The 22183-nt window shown below is 38.9% G+C and overlaps 2 long non-coding RNA genes across 2 annotated transcripts in view; both read right to left on the reverse strand.

The window, feature by feature from the left end:
* Positions 1 to 14232, reverse strand: part of LOC108497959 — a 28725-nt gene extending 14493 nt beyond the window's left edge. The window contains exons 1-2 of the long non-coding RNA XR_001875023.1: positions 14149 to 14232; positions 3853 to 3859 (exon numbers count right to left, since the gene is read on the reverse strand). This is a non-coding gene — a long non-coding RNA (uncharacterized LOC108497959). The remainder of the gene's footprint in view (positions 1 to 3852; positions 3860 to 14148) is intronic.
* A 5627-nt stretch (positions 14233 to 19859) lies between these two features.
* LOC108497955 overlaps positions 19860 to 22183 on the reverse strand; it is a 182144-nt gene continuing 179820 nt past the window's right edge. The window contains exons 13-14 of the long non-coding RNA XR_001875019.1: positions 20026 to 20182; positions 19860 to 19872 (exon numbers count right to left, since the gene is read on the reverse strand). This is a non-coding gene — a long non-coding RNA (uncharacterized LOC108497955). The remainder of the gene's footprint in view (positions 19873 to 20025; positions 20183 to 22183) is intronic.

Genomic DNA, 22183 nt, shown 5'->3' on the forward strand with positions numbered 1-22183 from the left:
ATACTACTGGGAGACGCAAAATGCCGGGGAAATCTTGGGGCAGTTGCAGCGCTCAGTGGAAGCTGATGAGAACTGTTAACAGCGTGATTGGCAGTAGCAACTTTTCACACCAAAAACTTTCACGCAAAACCAAACGTCACAGAAAAGAGCCCAGCGTGAGTCACACTCTTCAGGTGCTTCATGAGGAGAGAGAGGTCCAGGCATGGGTGCTGAACCCGGCGCTGTGGCTGCATCTCCCTCAGCCCTCCGGCTTCTCCCAGGGCTCTGCCTCAGCAATCCGCTCCCTCTGGCAGAGGCCCACGACCAACAAAAAACATACTGCATTTTGTGGCCCTAATAGTCAGGTTTTGCAGCTGATTGACCTGTGTATACAGAAATTTGACCGTGGTTATTGTTAGTCACTAATCAATTTTATTAATTAATTGAAGGGAAAAATTGGGGTTTTTCTAACTATTCCTTATATGTATTTAACTGAAAACTGAAATAATTCGACGTGTGTTTTCTATCTCTGGATATGCCTGGCTCTCTGTGGCCCCATTTGGTTGCTGAGACTGGGGTGGGGTGGGGTCTGAGGGACTGAACCCCCTGCCCACCCACATAGTGACAGCCTGTACCTGCATTGACAGCAAGGCAGGCCTGGCTTCACCCCATGCCCTGCAAACTACCTGCCTTTAGGTTTCTAATTTTTTAGGAATCTCCTCTTTCCATCCACTTAATTTTTCAGCTGATTCCCTGTTCCACGAAGCAAAGAGACATCTGGGAATATAAGGATTATTATATATATATATATTATATATATATAGCAATTTCTTTTTAAACAGTGGCTGGATTTACCTTCATTTTCTGATGAGACCAGTTTGTCTATGCTAGCACTCATGTGTGAAGGTGTAGGTAGCATCTCACATTCCACACTGCATGTTTGGTTTTTTTTAACCATGCAAATTTCCCACCTATCAAAGTAATTTGCAAAGGTAATTTTGTTTCTACTCATCTCTTACAATAAATCAGTGAATAAATAAATTATAATGCAGCAATTAAATGTATAATGAGATGGGCAACAACTATTAATAAATGCAGAGCTAGTTGCCCAAAGGTGAACAGACTTCCCCTCTCTTCTTACAAGTCAGGTAATGATCTTTCTATGATCGAGAAACAAGCAGCTGCTAAACATGTAAATGAAACCAAGGGATATATGAGTTCACACTATAATACTGTTCTTCAGCCTCATTATTATTGTTACATTATCGGTTCTTCTGTGACTTTTCCTCTGAATATTTAAAGACAGGGAGGGATATACAATTATTTTTAAACATCCTTCTGCCAAATGAGTGACTGAATAAACCCAGCCACGTTGCTGAGGATTTGGCTCCCATCAGTAACGTAACTGGTACAGCACAGCTGAGTTTTAACCAGCAGAGCTATTACAAAACCAGTGACGATCTGCAGGATAATTCAAAAATTCTGAAATTTCATGGAGGATAGAAGCTCCTTTAAAAAGAAATCAGCATTATTAAATATCTAATCTGAGCAGAATTATAGAAGAAGGGTATAAACTAGTGTATTTTAATATAATATTTTAATATTATAATATTTTATAATATTATATAATATTATAATATTTTAATATTTTAATATATAATTTTAAAAATGACTGAATTGTAATATCACTGGTGCTCTCAGTAGTTGATACTGCAATAAGGAAAAAGCAGAATGATCTTAATACCTTTTTGTTCCTAAATTCTTCCTCCTGTAGTAGGTATGCTTGAGAATGCTTCATATTTCCTCAATTTCCATCTATCCTCAGTATTTTTTTCCTATTCAAAATTAATTGTCAGAGAGTTATCATTCCATTGTAACACCTTTTATAACACACACCTCTCCATGTGTGTGTTTACCCACATATAAGCTTTACCTCCTGAGATCACATTATTCAAAAAGTTTGTTTTTAAAGGAATGATTGATACATTTGGTTTTGCCCAAGTCTGAGCTGACTCTGGCACACCATTAACGTGGGGCTGAGGAGACACAGCATTGCCCAGAATATCAAGTTTTTATCTGAAACTTTCTTGTATTTAGAAGAGTACAGATTTCCCTCCCACCCCCCATTCTGTTTGAGAATTTCAAGGGCAGCAGTTGGCAGAGAACTCAATGAAGCTACTGTGGTTGATTTATTGTAATAGATGGCAGGAAACAGAATTATCTTAGCAAATTAGTTTGGCTGATAGGAAAGCTGGCCAGCAGATAAGAGGCAGTGCTGATGTCTGACCTGACCTGCACATGCTTCTGGCGGAGTTTCACCAATTCACAGCTGAGGATGAGTTGCTGCACTCAACACTAAACAGAAAGCGCTCAGGAAGAGCAAACAAGCCCAGACATGTCCAGGAGCTCCACACAGTGTGCTCCCTGGAAGCACTGCCCTTGAGACTGTCCAGCTGCCCTGCAGTTTCTGGGTAAGGTGAGAAATATTAGCTGATCCATTTATCATTTTTATACAGTTCAGAAACTCAGCAGGAGGCTGTTTCACAGAAGAAGCTGGACAAGTTTTTCAACTTGCATACTGCAGTCACAGAAGTTCAACTGTATTTATCAACCCTAATGACATGATTTCTTTGGTTTTCCACTGCTGCACCTACCTGCCTCTTTACAGCCCCCAGCAAGCAGCATGAGGGGACCTGTGGCAGTCGGGTGACCTATGAAGCTTTTACTAAAGGTAAATATAAGGGTCTTTCATGCAGGCAAAAAAAAAAGCATCTAACTCTCCCCCAACACTACCTACTCTCACTCTTTCTGTTTATACTGGAGAAAGCAGAACTCTCAAAGCCTTTAATAAGTTCACAGTATATGCTATTTAGCAATGAATGCACAGTTGAAGCAAGAGTTTGCCTGCCATACTTCATCTTGCCATAGCTCCCTGGAGCACGATAGCAAGGGTGGGAACTGTAGGACAAAAGCCTTCAGGTGATATTATTGGTGCTTTGCTGTACAAGGTGCTCAGAAGATGTTTTTAAAGTGGGCATTAGATGTGCCTTCAGCTTTATGTTGGGCTGCTGAGGAAGGCATGAACAATTTTTCCGTGCAAACTGTAACTTTGCCAGCAGACCCCAAAGGATCCCCCTCCAGAAACTGACAGTTTTAATATCCTTCCTCCTTTAGAAGCAATTGCCTCCCATGCCCTGGGACACCCATAGTTTGGTCAGAGATGCTGACTGACCTCACAGACAAAAATTTTGGAATTTAGTGGAGCAGTTAATTTTCTGTACCAAGTCCCCCATAAGCTCAAAAATGCAGAGCTGTGGAAGAGAAACATAGAGGGAGTCCTGATCCCTGCAGATATTGGTGTCCGTGGGTGGTCAAAGCCTTGACACATGTGGGCCACCTGGAGTAACATATTTATCAACAGTGTGTAGGGATGAGTTTTGTATTCCTTTGATTAGTAGCATTCATCCTGTCTTTGCAGAGGCCAGGAATCCTGCTAAACTCCTACAGTCAGAACCAACAGCCACCTCTTAGTTCTTATGACGAGTGTGAGGAAATTAAATTATAAACATGGAGAGAAATACAATGATAAACATTGGGGGGAGGGAAATGAACCCTTTCTGCAAGGTAAGAACTCAGTGATAAATAGATCTGTGCATATTTCCCAGCCTCATTCCTCACTTGCCAAGTCTGATGCTATTTTCATTAGGCCATGTTACCATACATGTCATTTTATACAAAGGTGCAGTATATCACAACTGGAGGTTGAGGTGCTTGTAGTGAACACAAATGAGCTTGTAATGGTCCATCTGCTTTGATTTTATTTAGTGATCCCTCAAGGGCTGGGAGCTAGAGTGAGAATAACAATGCTTCAACCCATCTGCTATTGTAGTACCAGCTCCAGTTGAATTATCACATGTTCTGAGTGGCTGGCATATGCTGTGACATAAAGCCACAAGAAAGTGTTGCTCTCCAGCTGTTGTGTTGACAAATACTTTTCAGCCAGTCATTAAGTTCAGCTCAATAACCAGGCGGAAACTGTAGCTAAAAGTTGATTATTATTTTATTTTATTTTAAGCATTAGAAATCACTAGTATAATATATTTTATTTAAAAATGTGTCACTAAGGGGACACATTGTATATGAGCTCTAACAATAAAAAATTCTCTGTGATGCCCATAAATTTTCGTGTTATAGGATTGGATGGGCATCTCTGTAACTGACAGTGTAAATCTTAGTAATGAGACTATGGCTAACCTTGTTTGAGCAGCAGCACATCTGAAGCTGTGTACGTATAAACTTGCTGGCTTAGTGGTGTTATGGGCCATGAACATGCCTCAGAAAGATTGTGATCTGAGGTCCCATGCAATGATGGATAACTAGATTGCCTTTAAATTGAGGAGGAAAGCAAGGAGAGACCCACGCAGAGACATGTACCTTGTGGATGCAACAGGTTCAGATGGCATTGCACCTTATCTGGGTTGCAAAGTGTGGTTGCTAGAAGTGGCCACTTATTTGGCCTTTATTGCCTCTTCCACTGTTGGCAGCCTGCTGAAGAGCTCAGGACACTCTGGAGACAACCTAATTTGTGCCCACACAGGCCACTTGCTTCAGAGCAGTCTTAAAAGAGTATTTGTGGCTCTCTGCTGACTATAGATTGTCCCTTTCACCTTGTCCTCTCAGGGCTACTGTGGGTAGGGAATCCACCACTGTGTCTGGGAATAAATAAAATGCATTTTCCACAGATTCAAAGGCTGATATACAGACAGATGTATGTAGGAGATGTGAGGTCCCCTGCAGGGGCTAATGTTCTCTCTTTCTGTAGATAACGCACGGAGGGACGGCACACACCTTTTGGGCACTGCCCACCATCCAACAGACACATGTTCAATGACAACAGAGCAAATAAAATCTGTTCTTGATATTCAAGAACACTCTCCAGAATTCTCATCCCTAATCTGAGCCATCCCCACGTGAGTGGGGAAGGGGCTGGTGAGGGGTTACGACCAGAAGACACTGAAGGACAGTGCTGAGCCTCGACTGCTGCCGCACCCCAGGAAGGCCGGGCGGGCTCTCCGGAGCATGGATGGCTCTTGTGTGCTTCTGTTACCCATTGCATTAGGGATTCAGTTCTTAAGTATGACTTAGGCTTGTATTTTGCCTCAGAAAAACAATAGGCACTGTTCATACTGAAGCATTTCAGTTTTAGAGGTTTATATTTCCTATTGTACCCAAAGACCTGTGGGTGCCAGCTGTCACTGGTGCTGCCATTGTATTATGATCCCCTGGCTAGTGCAGGAATTGTTGATTACGTTGCCTTTTGAATCCGTTGATTACCATGAATAATAGGCCAAAAAGGCTGTCAGCGTTTTGACTTTAACTATAACTGTTACAATTAATTATGGGTTTAATTAGCAGATATGCCTAGCAGTGGAGAATATAATACTTCATGGGTAACAGATGATTCTGCAGCTGTAACATAAAGTGTGATACAGGTTGGGGTACAGATAGTTATTAATAAATGGCTTCTATTGTTTGAGGTCTTTATTTATACAAATTAGCGGGCACGACATAATCAAGCCAAACTGTATAATTTATAATAATTGATTTCATTTTGACTGACCACCAGTCGGCCTACTACATGCCCTCAGAAGAAAAATAGCCCTATTAGGATAAGTTTAATCCTAAACATAGCTAATGAATCCTATTACTTTAAGGTCATATTTGAAGCTTTTGTTAATTGTCAGAACCATTTTAAATTGATTAGAGTTAAATTAAATCAATGTAATGTTTAGAAAAACAATATTTCTAATGGATGAGGCCAAGCTGACCTCGAATAAACATATTTATCAACCGATTTCAGTGAATGAGAAGGCTAGCAGCTGGGCTCATAATTCATGATTGTCTATAATATGGGAAATGTCACTATCTAGGCCATTAATTATGTCAGGTAATAAATCTGTTGCTCACAGTTGAGCATTTGCCAGTTGGGGTAACAATCCCCTCAGTAAGGTTATGATGTTTAGAGACTCTCTCCTCTCCTAAACCCACACTTTATAGTAGCAGAACAACTGCGTGAAACTTTAGTGGGAATGAATATGGTGTTTCCATAACTCTGAATTACCTGACAACATGCCAGACTGTGATAACTTAGTATGGAATTGTCATTTGAAATAACAAGGCTGTTCTACGAGGAAAAAGTTTTGCCTCACTATATAATGTTTCCCAAGCTAGAGACAGGAGCAGCTATTAATAGTTCTTTGCAGACCTCTACTAAGAGTCTGATTTCACTAAATATATTGTGTGGCAAAATGTACAGTGATGATAGAAATAATTGTTTTGCACAAGCTTGAGAAATTCAGGATGGGTTGACATGAACTAGGTTACATAATGTTTCACAGGTAGTGATGGGTACAGTTTAATACAACAGGCTATAGGAAAAATTATACACAGAAGTAGGATCAGTTTAAGGTTAATCATGCATTCATCAGCTTAGGAAAATGTCTGGCATTATTGCAGACAAATGACAAAAAACATCTGCTCCCCATTCAATATTTTGTCAAAGAAAAACAACAAAGATAAACTCAATTTTCCTAAAGTAAAGGTGAGGAAATAGTATAAAAGTGACATAGAATTCATGAGAGAGAGAGAGAGAGAGATAAATTCTCTCTTATATCGTATTATCACAGAAGAAAAGACAAGTATAAGTAATGTAATACAATATTTCTATTCAAAAAGAGCATGATAAGTGATGAAAAGTTCACTAAATTAAAAAGAATCCGGACCAGATCAAAAAGATTCCTACCATTTTTTGAGGTGCTTTACTCATTCCCTAGAGCTAGCCTTTCCATGTTGCAGGTCAATACAAAATGCTGCGTTCTGGTCAGCACACTGAAGTGATGCTGTGTCTGCAGTGGGTGAAGCATTCTCTTACTGCAGACTGTCCTGCTTTTGGAGCATCAGCTGGTTTTGTATTTCAGGCTCAGCCATAAGCTTCAACACTGAATTTGACCATTAGCCCTGAACGGTACTAATAAATGGTCATATCCTGACGATATTAATGAAAAGTTAATATAGTTGATCAGTCTTAGATTTTGAACATGCAAGGTACCATGTGCTAGTAGGTACACACTGCACTTTCCTGTACATGATCGACATTTTGCTTTCATAAGTTAGATATGTCTTCATTGAATCACATCAAATAACTCTGAACAGCCACAAGTACATTGTGAACTGGCCTTTTTGTGCCTTAAGTGTCCAAACAGCTTCATAAAAATTAGTTGTGAAAATAAGTACTCGAATGCAAGTCATAAGCTTACATACATTGTGAACAACAGATATATGAAAGAGTCTTTAAGTCAAAGTAGTTTCCTATGAGAAGAAGAAAATACAGATGCTTTCTAGGTTCCCAAACAAAGCACAGCATCTTCACTAAAAAGGTCCTGCCAGCAGTTCCATGGACAGACACTTATGTCATAGGAAATAAGAAATATAACTAGAGGTCATCTGTCAGGATGAGACCCTTCATATGAAGCACTTAGAACACCAGCCCATGGACAGGATGCCTTGGTCTCTGCTGCTCCTCTTACAGAGGCTACAGGCAAGTCTCAGTCCCACATTTGATCTCTCCTGATGGGAAATGCTTTAGTTCACACTGTTCAGCTTCCCTCTGGGGGCTGCCCTGCCTGTGCATCTGCTGTGCAAGAGCTGATGCAGTCGAGCACAACTCATCCCAGTGGGTAAAATCCAGCATTGCTTTCTGTTTGGGCCAGACTTACAATAAGCTATTTGTGTTACTGAGAATAAGACAAGCCATACTGAAAGAGAAATTTACCCTAACACACACAAATTTCATTTACAGTGGGCTGAAGCTGCCACTTGACCTCAAATTTCTGGCAGATACTTACTTTGCAGATACTACTTGCAATTAAGCATTTAAATAGGAATTGGTTCCATTTGTATATAACTTATCAGCAGCTTTGGAAAAATATGAGAAAATCAAACCCTCAGCTGCAAAACACTGCACTGGAGAGCAGCTTTAGGAAATTAAGACAATTTGTGTGTGTGACAAAGAATAAGAGACTGTGTTTGTATGAGTGTGTATAATTACTATTTCATTTCTTGGTTAAAACCTCTGTGTGTGTGTGTGTGTGTGTGTGTGTGTGTGTGTGTGTGTGTGTGTGTGTGTGTGTGTGTGTGTGTATGTGTCCTTTCCTTTATGGCAAGGAAAATTGCTCTTCTAACCTGTCTTCAAAATGTAATAACTTTACTTGCAACCAACCACTGTAGACCTGGACTGGACTCTGAATTATTACTGTGAGTTGAAACATTTCTTTAACAAAACTGAGTCCTTTAATATCCCCCATCTCTGTTATTAGATGGACGAATGAATTTTACTTTGAACATAACATGTGGCATTGTCTGAAAATTGCCGGTATGAACTGAAGTTGGCAGGTATTTTCTTGCTCTCCTCGTCAGTGATTGCCATTTATTATATGTTGCACCTTTATCTGTCAAATACCGCAGAGCGCTATATTGATTTGTGTCTGCCGCAAAGCAAAGGTCACTTTGATCAACATACTACAAAACCAGAAAAAGTAGGGTTCTGACATTTCATTACCTGGGAAAAAAAGGACTAAAATAAATAAGAATATGTTTGAGAACAGAGCACTTCAATATCACAGTGTGCAGTAACTGTAATTAAGAAAAGAACTGCTCTATTGAGGTTAAAGAGAAAAAAGAGAAGGCAGGTTTTCTTCCAGGGACTATTCTTTACATGACTGATTCTGTAACACTACAGCTGTGATCTTACTGAAGGGTTACATTCATTACAAATCAAATACCTTTGCTTCTCAGATTCAGACTTTTAATGAGCAATAAACTTGGGAGCTCTTTAGGAATTGGGCAAGATTTTATAAAACTTTTAATTTTGACTACAAACCCTAATGAGATTTGGGAATTTTTGTGTACACTCAGATGAAGACATGGTCCCTACTTTAGGAATGTAGTCTGAAGAGATAAAACAAATCACAGGAGAAAGACCTGGACCCACTGAGACACGCTGCATGCCCCAGGACCACAAGGAGTGAAAGGAGGAGCCAGAAATTAAATCTGTCTCTCCATTTTCTAATTCTAGTTCCCAAGAACTTGATTGTCTTTCAGAACTAGCACAAATGGTTTGGAAGTGGTGTTGCAGGTAACCTAGTCTTTCTTCATGCCCTGTGTCCGTTGGGCACCCTCTACATATTGTTTCACTGGGATCAGCAGACACTTCTTTGCACTGTGTAAATAAAATGGAATCAACATTTCTGTGGATTTTTTTCATTCTTGCAGAAACTTCTGTTTTACATTTTGGGAATCTGCTTTTAAAATCAGTGTAGTTCCCCATCCCTTTTCCAGGAGATCCTGCAAGAAAAAACCTGTCATTTTTTTTCATAAAGCACCTAATTGTTTTCCTAATAAACATAATAATTTTGCATGTTTTTTTCCCATGCAGCACCTTGATGCCCTCAGTCTGGATCTGGTAATTCACATCCCTGGTTTTTCTAAACAGAAAAGTGAACGTGTGGTCTCACAAGTACTACTGCTCTACCTGAACAGAGGCAACAAAATGGCCAGGCTGCTTTCCTGTCATCACTGCGGGGAAGTTTTCTTTTTTCTGGCTTCATGCAAAGTGTTCAGTTCTTCACCTGAAGTCACATTTGCATTGAAACACAGTTACACCTGGGAGCTCTGCTATACCTGTAAGCAGTAGGGTGCCCATCACAGCTTGCATGGCATATGGCAGTGCTTATCATGTCAATAACAAAGTCTGAATAATGCAATTCTTGGTTGTAATTATCTTTTATTATTATCAAGGGTCATTCCTGGCCTCTTCATCCTTTCATCTCATGTGGAATTTTGGGCTTCCTTATTAATTAAATAGCCAGTGTGATTGAATTAGCCAATTAGCTCTGCCTGAAGGGATGAGCACTGATCCAAACAAAGGGCTTGATTCCACAAACTTGTTGCTGTGAGGGAGAGTCTTGCAGGGAGCTGGCTGGCAATAGCAGACTCCTAGGACTTGGCAAACCTGATCCCAGTTAATTTGCAATTATTAGACCAGGTAAAAATTTCCATTTGGATACCTTCCTACTACAAAGTACTGCTTATCAAGCATGAAACTTCCCATAGGGTTGTTTGTTTTTATTAAAAATAATGTATTTGAAAAAAAAATCAGAGGTTGCTATACAGTGTTCTGCTGTTATCATTTTTTTTCTCAGAGTCATATTGTAATTTAAGATTTGTAAATTTTAAACTGGTAAAATTTAAAATGGGAACATATCCTTTTAACATTAAGAGAGGAGTCCTGACTGCCCTAGGCATTGGAAGAGTATTGCCATAAAATCCTGTATCACAGAAAATGTCCCACTAATAAAAAAATTAGACACTGTGTTCAACAGCTACTTCAGTGAGACAATGTATGTTCCCTAATCCTAAACCACAGATTAAAATCCCACAGGGCAACAGGGCTGTGCATCTCTTAAGTATCTGTGCCTGAAAGGCACATTGGAAATGTATGCAAATACAGCTCATCTCCATCCTGCTCCACTGCTCTCACTCCCTTTTTTCCTCCCTTTATCTTGACATGTTTACTGTTTCTTCTACACTGTGCTTCACTGAATAGCAGATCAAACTTCAAAGCAACTTTTAGTTTGAAATTTGTTTCCAAGCTCCTAAGCTATTCTTTTTCTGACAGCAGTGGATAAGAAATTGTCACTACCACTGGTGACATGTCATCGGGAGATACAGGAATAACAGATGGGCAGCAGTGAGATAACAGGAAGTAACTTCTTTAAAAGATTGTGTTGACATCATCAACCATGAGAGCAGAGGTAGAATGACCCCCAGAAGGGAATCCAATCCGCTCAGATCTTTCTGACTCACAGGTGTTTTTTTCTTACTTATTTTCTTATTTTCATACACAGATCATATTGGATTTAAAATTGTTTGAAGTTTTAAAACAGCTGTGTTAGAATTAATAGTAACTATTAATAGGGATTAAGAAAAGGATTAATGGATTTAGCCACTAACTTGAGTGTTTTAAATTATACTATTAAATGATAAAATTATCATAAATGATAAAATGATTGCTGATGTAACTGGCGTAACTGAATGCCATTAATAAGAGTCAAGAATCCTTGATTGCAATGTGAGATCAATGGGTTATGACATTTTGATGTCAGGCTGATGGATCTGACTTTCTAAATGAAGAATGATTGATTATGATTCCTCAAAAGTGTGGCTCATTATCAGCATATCTAAGCAACTCTTGACACCAACTATATATAACACCCATTATGGTGTGTCAAAAGTCTTTTCTTTGGGTGGGTGGCCATGATTTCTGAGGAAATTAATTGTTCTGATTACTGCAAGATATTATAGTATATTACCTAAAACAAAATAGTGCCTGGTAGCTACAGGGAAAGCAACACAGAGGCCAAGAAAAGACAGGGATTTTTTAGTCCTTAGTGCATTTGGCATATAACAGATGGTCCACAAGCCTGTAAGAAACCTGTTCTTTCTGATGGCAGTAAGAAAATTATATAAAGCACAACATGGGCTTCATTTTCTGCACTTTACAAAAGTCTACGAATTTTTCTTCTAAACTGGGAATGACACAGACCCGTAGGAAAACAGATTTCTTGATTTCAAAGAGGGCTGCAATAGTGCTAATTACTTTTGAAAGTCCCCTGTTATGCTGCACTTCGTATTTTAAATTTTAAAAAGATGTAACAGTATTTTATTTACAGTACATTTCAGTCCAGTTCAAAGTTTTGCTCAAGGGTGTAAACTCCATTGTGTAAAATGGTTGTACAGTGGGTAACATGGACACTGTCATGGAGTGTACATTAGTGCACAGCATTGTTATGGTAATAAAGTAATGCCTGAACTGCCTGGCCCAATACCCCATTCTGTACTGAGCACTACTTTGGAAAGAAGTTGATCTTATGAAAGAAATTTTTGAAAGATATATTAAATGTGGTTTGTTCATCAATACATGGTGTTTTATTGTCTCCTTCAGAATTCTTGGAAAAGCTCTGAGCCACTGAAGGAAAATCAGTCACAGCAGAAATTTTTGCCACAAGGTCTGACAGTGAAAACAGTAAACAGCCAGGAAGAGACAGATTTATCTAAGGAGGCAGAACACCCAACTGCCCTCTGCTACTAGCTTCTGAATCACTAGATGTAGGATTTAAAGGATTTCAAACAGGCATTTCAAACCACTTCAAACCACCACATTTAACATTATATTAATTTGGTTTGGGGGACATCATAATGTATTGACTTTCCATCTAGAAGACTAAGACATTAGACAATTACGAGCTCAAGAATATCACTAATTCTGCCAAGTCTTGCCAATTATTTTGTCTCCCAAAGGACAAAGAATACAGAAAAAGCTCCATACTGAGAAAATTACCTTTTTTACAAAACAAAACAAAAAAAAGGCAAAAATTAAAGGAAAAACTATTGTGAATAAATATTCTTTTAAAACAGTGAAGGATCTGCTGAAAAAGAATTTCTTTCCCCCTACTGGAAAAGAGTTGGTGTCTGGCTGAAATAAGGTGCAAGTTCTTTCAGGTAGGGATTCACTTTGGAGTGCTTCTAGTAGGAGTTGGACTTTCACCTGTGGATCAGTTTTGGAATAGTCAAGTCTTAAAAATAACTAACAATTACTTACTAAATAGTACCTATTACCAAATTCCTCTCTTCTTTGGAAGGTCAGTGAATTCTTAAGCAAACCACGATGCAGGCACACCTGGAGTTCATATGCCAGGATGGTGCTTGAGAGGTGGTGATTTCCAGCACTTGCTGCCATTTCCTACTACTAAATAAGACATCTCTGCTGGTTTTGTGAAGGAATATGAACATATATGGTATTGACTAATCCATGAGTCACAATTTGCTCCTGCTCTGAACTAGGCCCGAACACACACAGACAGCTCTGTTACACTTTGATCTGTCCTTGTTTTATGTCTGCACTGAGTGGGGCAAATGATTACAGTGGAGATCTATCCTGGATCTCTGTTGCTGGAACATCACCAGCCAGCAACATCCAGAGTTTCAGTCAGTATAAATCCGTATAATTAAGAGCTAGTGTTTTCAGGAGAACAATTGCTTGGCACTTTATCAGATCCTAAGAAATTTCCTGATGTTACATCACCATATCATTGCAGAGAAATCCTAGTAAGCAAAGACTGGATCAGGGCCTAAGTGCCAATTTGAAGTCATAGCACTCTAGGTTGTGGTTTTTTTAATTCAGTTTCTTTTGTGGGAAAAGAAAAAAAAACTTGCAAAATCTGCCCACATCCGGTAGATCTGATGTGACGAACAGCTCATAATCTGCAAACTGAAGCCGTCTAAGCAGATTATCAATTACTGAATTTAAACCAAAATTTTTCTTCATCCTTAGTGGAGAAGTCTGTTACAATTTAATGGTGACGCTACAGAATATTAATAGTGGGTTTACAGAAATTGCCCTGTACATCTACAGACTTCACTGTTGCATGTTGTCCAGCTGTGGCAGTATGAATGCTTTGTAGAGGAGAACACTGTTCTCCATAATTTTTACAGAGAGAGAGAGACTGAATCTGTTTACAGCAGCCCCAACACTGGAGCTCCTGGAGAGCTGCAGAGAGCCTGTGCCCCACCAAGAGCATTTGCAGGCTCCTCTCACACCCCTCCCCATCACATCCTTTTGCTTCTCTGGCTCCAAACCTTCCCCTGAGGGGGTGCATCCCCTGATGCCTGCTGTCACAGGGTGCACAGTCCGTCTGGAGCTGTGTAGCTGGTATTTTGCTTAAGAAGTCCCTGAGACAATGACAAAATCCTCCACATAATTTGCTAAAATTCAGCCACATGTCATTTCTTCATGATTGCTTCCCTTCCAGCTGCTGCATATTAATTTTTAATTATTTAGTATTTCTCCTTTTTGGTTTTACCTTCTCTGGAATGCTTCTGTATATTTTTTTTATTCTGCAAAATCAATTAATCAATAGTCAATGAAGTGTCTGAAATGGCTGGTCATGAAGGGGAGTAGCAGGGCTGTTTGGGTTGAGCTCACTAATACACAGCCAAAACTGCCTGACACCACTTGCAGAAAAGAGGGCAGAGCTTATCATATATGCTGACCATCATTGGAGACACTGTGGAGATACTTTCTAGAGAAGAAGACAACTTCAGAGAAGAAGACAACTTCATGTGCTGCTCAGACTGTAAAACATACAGAAGAAAAAAAATAAAAGCCACCTACTACTGTTAAAGTTTGTTTTGGTTTTTTTTTTTATATTTTTTCCATAACTATTCCAGTTTCTTCAATTAATATGGTGCATTTGCAAATGATAGTTTGGTTTTTTGCATTACTTGATGGCTATCTACTTGGCATATATATGCTACAGCTCAGCAAACAGAAAACAAAAAAATAACCTGTGCTCAAAAATGCACATCAATGGATTTTTAGCATGATGTGTAGGTTTAATAGTTATGAAAGCAGTATTTCAACGATATGATTCTGTAACTGGGTTCCACAGAGCACTCCTGGTCCATGAAGGTGTATGGCATTACTTGCCAGGGACACCAAGGAATATGTTCATTCCAAGTCTGCTGTGTGCACACAGAGGGCAGAGATACTGAAAGATGAACAGGGAGGTGCAGCTTTAGTTCACGGACATTTTCATGGCAATTTATAGATTCACAAACATCCAAATGCAGGACCAAGTCTAAGTTTCTAAACTAGTAAGGCTGGCTTGGTACTTTATTCCAAGTTCATTGTGCTTTCCAGTATGAAGTATCCTTATATGTGCCAGTAAATTTTAATAAAGGCAGATTTAGAAAAATCCCAAGTCCTCAGCTTATTGAGTGAGGAGCTCACTCCTAGACACCCAGTTTCCAATTTTAGGATGTATTTGGCTCTCAAACTTCCAGGGAAATATGAGCTCAGGGTGACCAAAGCAGCTACTTTAATCTGCAGAGCACTTGGGACAATTATCTTATTGCCTTATTCATTCCTGTAAGGTGTTAACCCAGACACCCAGGAATGGTAATTTAGATATCACGAGGAGTTATTGAACTCCTCAGGTAAGAAAGATCTGTACAATTTGCTGTGAGTGACATCTCATCTTAGTGTCACAAGGGGGTGATAGCTGGATGATAATGCCACTTACTTGTTTCTTCCCCCATCAAAAAGAAGAAAAACCTAGCAAAACAGGAAAGTTCCTAGCAAAGAATCAGAGTCATTTGTTATATTAATGATTAATTTTTATTTTTCAGACCATAAGAATGTTTTGGTCTTGGTGCTGTACAACTGAGGAACTAAAGATGACCCTTTCTTCAGAAAGCTTTCAAAGAAAAACTGTGCTAGCCACAGAAAGATGAAGTAACACAGTCCTGGTCAAAATAGTAGTCTGTGAGTTAAATTTTTGCTCATTTGCATGGCATAAAATGACTGTCAGTTCTGATTAATTGGGCTTGGTTTGAAAGCTGGAAGAGTAGCACTGCCAGCATGAGCTGGAGAGCAAGTCAAAGATGGGATAGAGCTGAGTAATTATCACAAGAGTTGGCGACAAACAGAAGATTCTCCTGTGCAGCAAAGAAGTTCCTGCTCTCTCCCCATCCTGATTCCCATTTTTTGTTAGGATGAGGGTCTGAAGAAATGACGAGTAGTACCTTAAATAAAAATATAAAACTCTTGTGAATATAACTGGAAAAGGCTTTCACCACTGCACTGATGAAGTAATCTGAAAGGAGTGCTGCTTCTCAAAGAGGCAAAGTTAATTGTAAGATCTGGAGAAGGAGGCCAATTTCAGTTTTAGGACATAAAACGTATTCCATGAAAATTCCTTCTAGGCACTTATTCAGACCAATGAAGAGGCAAAAAAGTAGTCCATGGACTACTACTTAGGCCATCACTTGAATGTTTCAAGGCTATAACTTAGAGATGTGATTTTCCCCACCCCCCATCCCATCCCGCAGAAAACTTGTGATTTTATGTGCTTTTTTATGGATGTATTAAACAAATGGCACAGCTGAATAGCTTTTCTTAAAAACTGGACATTCACCAAAAAGAAGTTTGCCAGCACAGACAATTAGGCTTTCTTCTTTTAACAATAGATTGACTGACTGGCACATTTGAAATGCGAGCGTATTTTTTATTCCTCCGTTCACCCTTTGAGCTGATAAACATGAACAATGGGAAACAGCTGGGACAGGAAAACATTTTAGTTTGTATTTTCAAAGCAAGCAAGAAATAAACCCATCAGTGGGAGCCAGATCACATCTTCTGCCTTAGGGGTAGTCAGCAATTGGGGGGAAAAATACGATCCATATTTTTAATCAAACATTACATATTTATTAATGTGCAGCTGGCCTATTGTGTGCATGATTTTTTTTCTTTAACGCTGTGCTGCGTCCGTCAGCCTGACATTGTTCTGTAACTGACATTACTCTATAAGGATCTGGAAATGCACAGATTTAATAGGAATCATTGAGACAATTGCTTTCTGTATTATTAGGTCTGTGTGACGTAGGTACCATCTGAAATTCAATTTTAGCAGAAAAATAAGATATTGTTCTATCAAGGCAATTTTGTGCACCTGTGATACAGTAAGAACATACACCCCCACCCTCCTATTTTCCTCCTCACTCATCTGACTTCAGGGCCATTTAATGATATGTGCCACTCTTTTGTTAAAAATGTTTGGCCAAATGTATTTTGATGCTTATTGAGATTAAACTTTCAGTACATCTCCCTGGTAGCAAAGGTTGGGCTGTTCATTAGTTGGAGGTTTGGCCTTGTCAGGTTCCATTGACTGCTGGCTAAAAGGATCACTTTATCATCATTTGTCTGCAATGGAGACAGTCTTTATTCAGCCTTGATTCCTCTGGGGTCACAGCTGTCATAACTTGGCTTGCTTTATAACGCAGACCCCAGTTTTGCAATCCCCTTAGGTAATTGGCTAATACATTCAGTTTACCTTAATATAGGTAATATGTTATTTACAAAGAAATACAAGGGAAAGGAAGGGACAATATTGCTTAAAAACATCCCCCTCCTAACCTACTGCTTGGGATCAATCATTCAAAAATTATGTTAAACTCAGTTCTCATTTTGAACTCAAAAGGGAAATATACCTTTTTTTTTTTTTCTGAGTTTTACTCTGATTCTTCTGCTGCAAATCTCTAGACCAAACCCTCAGGCCTGCTTTTCCACTGGTGAAAGTTGAGATAACTCTGCAGCTTTTGATAAGGCTCTTGGTGTTTTGAAGAATAAGGCCCTCATTTGTTCTTATTGTTCAGATCCTGTATCTAAAAGAAGTCTGGGGAGTTGAGCTTGTCTTAATTTATTTTTGGGGATTACTTTGGTTTTGAGATCTATTGCAACATACTAAAAATGTTCAACACAGAATGTACAAAGATATTTCAGCACAAACAACATATTTCATGCTTTTTTGGTTCTCTTTTCTTTAGTTGTGTGAAACTGCTGCCACCATCCTTCTCATTACATAACAGGATTTTCCTCAAAAACATACCACTGCAGTGGGCGATGCAGGACATTCTCTTGCTAGGTTTCAATGGGAGCCAACACAAACAAAGGAATACTGCAATTCACAGATTTCACAGAATATTCTGAGTGGGAAGGGACCTACAAGGATCATTGAGTCCAACTCTTAAGTGAATGGCCCATACAGGTATTGAACCCACAAAACCTTGGTGGTATTAGCACCGTGCTCTGACCAGCAGAGCCAATTCCCTCCCAACACCATACTGAGAACACCATTTGCTTCACTCTCAGCCTCAGGCTTCTAGTTCATTCCTGGGACAAGCCCTAGGTATTAGCCCACTGCCCTGCCTGCAGGAGAAGCAGGACTGACAGCCAGGGACTGTGCAGGACTGACAGACAGACAACACTCAGGCTCCATAGATGGGAATGCTCTTTGAAAGTGGCATCTCCTGCAGCGTCCTGGAATATCAACAGTGGAGTGAGTACATCTTCTGTGCCAACATTTTATATGCTGAAAACTACAGTTAATTCAACTTGAAACAATAAGTTTGAGTCTAAACTTCAGGAGGAAAGATGTATTTTCCTTTGCATTTGTGGAAGTTTGTGGAAGCTGAGATCCACACAATCCTCCCACACCTTCCTCTGCAGGAGGATCCAGACACCAAATCCTCCACACTTCACTGACTGGCTATTTCTTTTTCAAACTGTTTCCAGAATGAGTGTCTTTATTTTTGAAACAAAACATATATTCTATCAGTGGCATATTCTCACAGTAGTTTCTTTCAAATTCCACTCAGTCATACCTTGTGTGCATTTATGCACTAGCATGTGTTGAATTTCCCAGCTAATATCTTAACTAGAAGTTGATTTTCATTTAAGCTTCTAATTCAATGCCACAAGTGATTGCACTGCAATATCTTAATTACAGTTGGAGGTTGATAAGTAAACAAGCCATAATACTGTGGAAAGTTACCCTTTAAATATTAGCTTTCATATATTTTTATTACTTTTTTCACAAATATCTTCTATATATGAAATTAATTCAATATAGTTATAGAGAAAACAAATATTATATAGGGGGGAAAAAAAGCAATCAAACAACCCCACAACCCCCAGTGCAATCTTTTAAAGAATTGCATAAAAACTGGATATAAATGCCTGTTTCTATGTGTACTGCTGCACCATCCATGAAAACAGCCTTTAAGACAACTCATTTTACAAAGGGAAATGTCACTAGATATAGTGTTGATCATTAGGTGTACTACAGTGCATTCGTCTGCTTGTACCCCACTTTGATTACTATACAGCAAAGATGGCCACAAGCACTCAGAAAGTTTTATTGAGGTTTAAATCTTCATTCAAATGATGTAAAGGGGCATTGAATGAAGATTTAGAACTCTATAAAGCTGCTTGGCAGTGTCTGTGGCAATCTATGCCACATAAAAACTGAAATGCTTCTACTTTCTTATTGAAACATTTCTACTGTAATTCTTTAATATTAGGTAGCAGCCACACTGTTGGGACATTACCACATCTGGGAGCATTTCTCTTACCGAGGCATTTGCCTGCCATCAATTGTGCAGGATATTATAGAATGTACACACTGTTGATGTCTAGGACATAATGGAAGAGGAATTGTTACTGCAATTACATATTATTATGCTTTTCAGAAGATAATGTGGGTTCATTCATGTGAGTATTTTGAACTAGCAAATACCCTAATTGCTTACATGTCTGTTATAATCCTAAATCCAGTTGACATATCTGATGTACTGTTGCATTTTAATCTGGCCACATGCACATGTACTCTTTATGATTTTCCTCTGACCTGCATGAACTGTGCAAACAAGGAACACAAGTGTCTTGCACATTGCCTTTGCAGTTTTGGTCTAAGAAAATACCCAGGGGAACAGAGAGACAGAGCACTGTAACCAAGTGCACTTTTTTCAGGAATGTCGAATTAGCCTGTGCAAGAGCAGGATAAGTGCGAATGATCTGATTATGCTGTAATGACAAATTTATGAAACGAAGAGTGTGTGCATTGTTTCAACCGTCCTTTCACAACGTATGGGATTGACAGAGAATGTGTGGCAAATTATTCACCCATTCACTTAACGAGAAAACAAAGGGAGATGATTAAGAAACATCAGTATTCTGAAGCAGCAATCAAACTGACCCTGCCAAGGAGTGAAGAACAGCAAGCCCAGCCAAAAAGTGCTGCAGTCGTCTCCCTTTGTAGCTGCAGGTTTATGGCCAGCATTGTTTCACGGACTCTCCTGAGGTAGCAAGCAGGGCAACAGAGATAACAGCTCGTTGCACAGGAACAGCATGGTGCCTGTGGTATTCTCGTGTTCACACTGAGTGACAGAAAACGTTTGGAGAAAAGATGTGTGCTTTTATAAATTCTTGCTTAATAATCCACTAGAGGGAGCTTATGTATAACCTCTGCTAGGCCAATTATGTCAGAGCTTAGTTTTGCATAATTGACGAAGGTAGTTATGGGGGGGTACCTGCTCTGCTGTTCTTTTCTCCACCTCTCACCTTGGGGCTCAGGAGTGGCATTTTTGAAGTCTCCAGTTCTAACCAAAATAGCAATTTGCTTTTTTCGAGTGGAAGCAGCATTCTTGTTGGCATTGGGTGAGATCTTCATCATCTCCAGACTCGAACCTGAGAAGGAGCAGCCACTGCTGAGTGAGGACTTAAAGCATTAGCAAGGATTAACTTAACCTATCCTCTGTCTTTGCCTATTTCAATTCTGACTGTAAAACAATAATTCCTTTGCTATGATTCCCAAAGAAGAAACAGGCAAACTACCTGGATTGCAGATGTTGATCCCTTTTTATGTCAGCAGGACAAGGCTTTCAGCGCAGTGTTTGCCTGGGAGTGCTTGCTTTCCAAGTGGAAACTCTTTATTCTTTCACTAGGAGGCAACTGGTATAAAATTTGGTGTCCCTCACAATATTTAACATGCAAACACCTTCGACTATTTCCTATAATTTTATCTAATAAAAGACAGGTGTAGCTCTGTTATATCAGAAATATGAACTTTAGTTCAGTAGCAGAGATGCACTTGCAATCACAATTCTAGCTAAATCTAGAGATAACACACTTTCAAGCTACATACCCACACAGTACAGTCTACCTGAGTAGTCAGATACATTATCAAAAAGCTTATCATAAAACTTGAAATTGCTGTATCCTTTACACTCATTTTGTTGCCTTTTTTTCTTTCTTTTTTTTTCTGTTGGAAGAGAAAACTTATGACTACACTTCAGCTGTCACCAGCTTTCAAGGTTATACTGATAGGAATGAGAAACATATTCCTAATCTGCATACCAATGCATTGAGAATGCAAAGGCAGGCTTTTTGCCATTGAATAGATGATGATAAGGTCTTAAGTCTTTTGAATTTCTTGTGTTGTACTTGTATTATCATATGATTTCTTAAGCTAGGAATGAATATGTAAATTTCTTGCCACTGACTTGCTCCAAAATAATGGACATTACACTTGCACAGTGGCAATTCAGAGTGTAAAATTGATTAATATTTGTTTTCAAAATGACATGCAATGATGTATGGATCCTTTTACAACTTAAATTAATACTTTAAAGAGATGAATGGTCTCTACAGAGGATGTTAAAGTTCAAGCTGAAAAATTTGCATATTTATATTACAACCAACTGATAATAATTGTCGAAACAGAATGTAATGTGGTTCGTTTTTCATTTTAATCTGGTTGTACTCAAACACAGGACCTCATTAACTTCCAGCAACTAATACAGCATTATCAGTCCCCATAAAACAGGCTTGCCTTGAATTTATGAATTTCAAAGACTATTTCCAGTGGTGAATCCCTGTTAAACACTGGGTCAGTCACTAGCATGTGAACTCCATGTCATGTGCTGCAGAAGCATGAAAGTTACCTGGGAAAAGTGCTTGAGAATCCCATGGCCAGTTGCCTACTTGTTAGCTGACACCTGGAGCCAAAATTAAAGTGTGACACAGACATATTGCCTTTGATAGCTCACTCAAAGTTGGAATTTTTTGCTCTGAATGACCAAAGTCAGGAAATGTAACTTCTTCCACTTAGTAGGTTAGGTAATATTCTGTTACATTAAAAAAAAAAAAAAAGAGCAAGACATCTTTCCTTAAGATCTAAGTTTCATAAAAGGAAAACGCAGAACTTCTGATAGAGTAAATAAGTAAACTTGGAAGATATTGAGGGTACAGCCCAAGTAAATACTATTCCACTTGTATCATAAAATAAGCTTTCTATCAGCGTGTCTTAGGTAGTGCCTTATAGGTATTCTTGTAGCAGATATATCAGGAAATCTCTACAGTACATCTCTAGAAGAATGGAGAGTTAGCAAGAACCTTCACAGGTCTGTGAATTTCTTGTTGTGAAATGGATATTGAATCTTCTAATAATGATGCTTATTTCTTTAGTTCACCAAAAGCTGATGGTTATAAAAAGAGGAGGTATTGCTTACAGTGCACCCTCTTCAACTTTTTAAAAATATTTCCACATAAGTGCTAATAAAAGGATGCTATGATTAACTTATTTCTATCAACAAAATTACTTAGGAGAAAATAATAAACTACTTTTTCTATGCCATCTCATATTTTGACAGTTAATATGAACTAAAATTCCATGGGCCTAGGAACTCA

This window comes from Lepidothrix coronata, unplaced genomic scaffold (assembly GCF_001604755.1).
Source record: "Lepidothrix coronata isolate B3197 unplaced genomic scaffold, Lepidothrix_coronata-1.0 Scaffold54, whole genome shotgun sequence".
Lineage (NCBI taxonomy): Eukaryota > Metazoa > Chordata > Aves > Passeriformes > Pipridae > Lepidothrix > Lepidothrix coronata.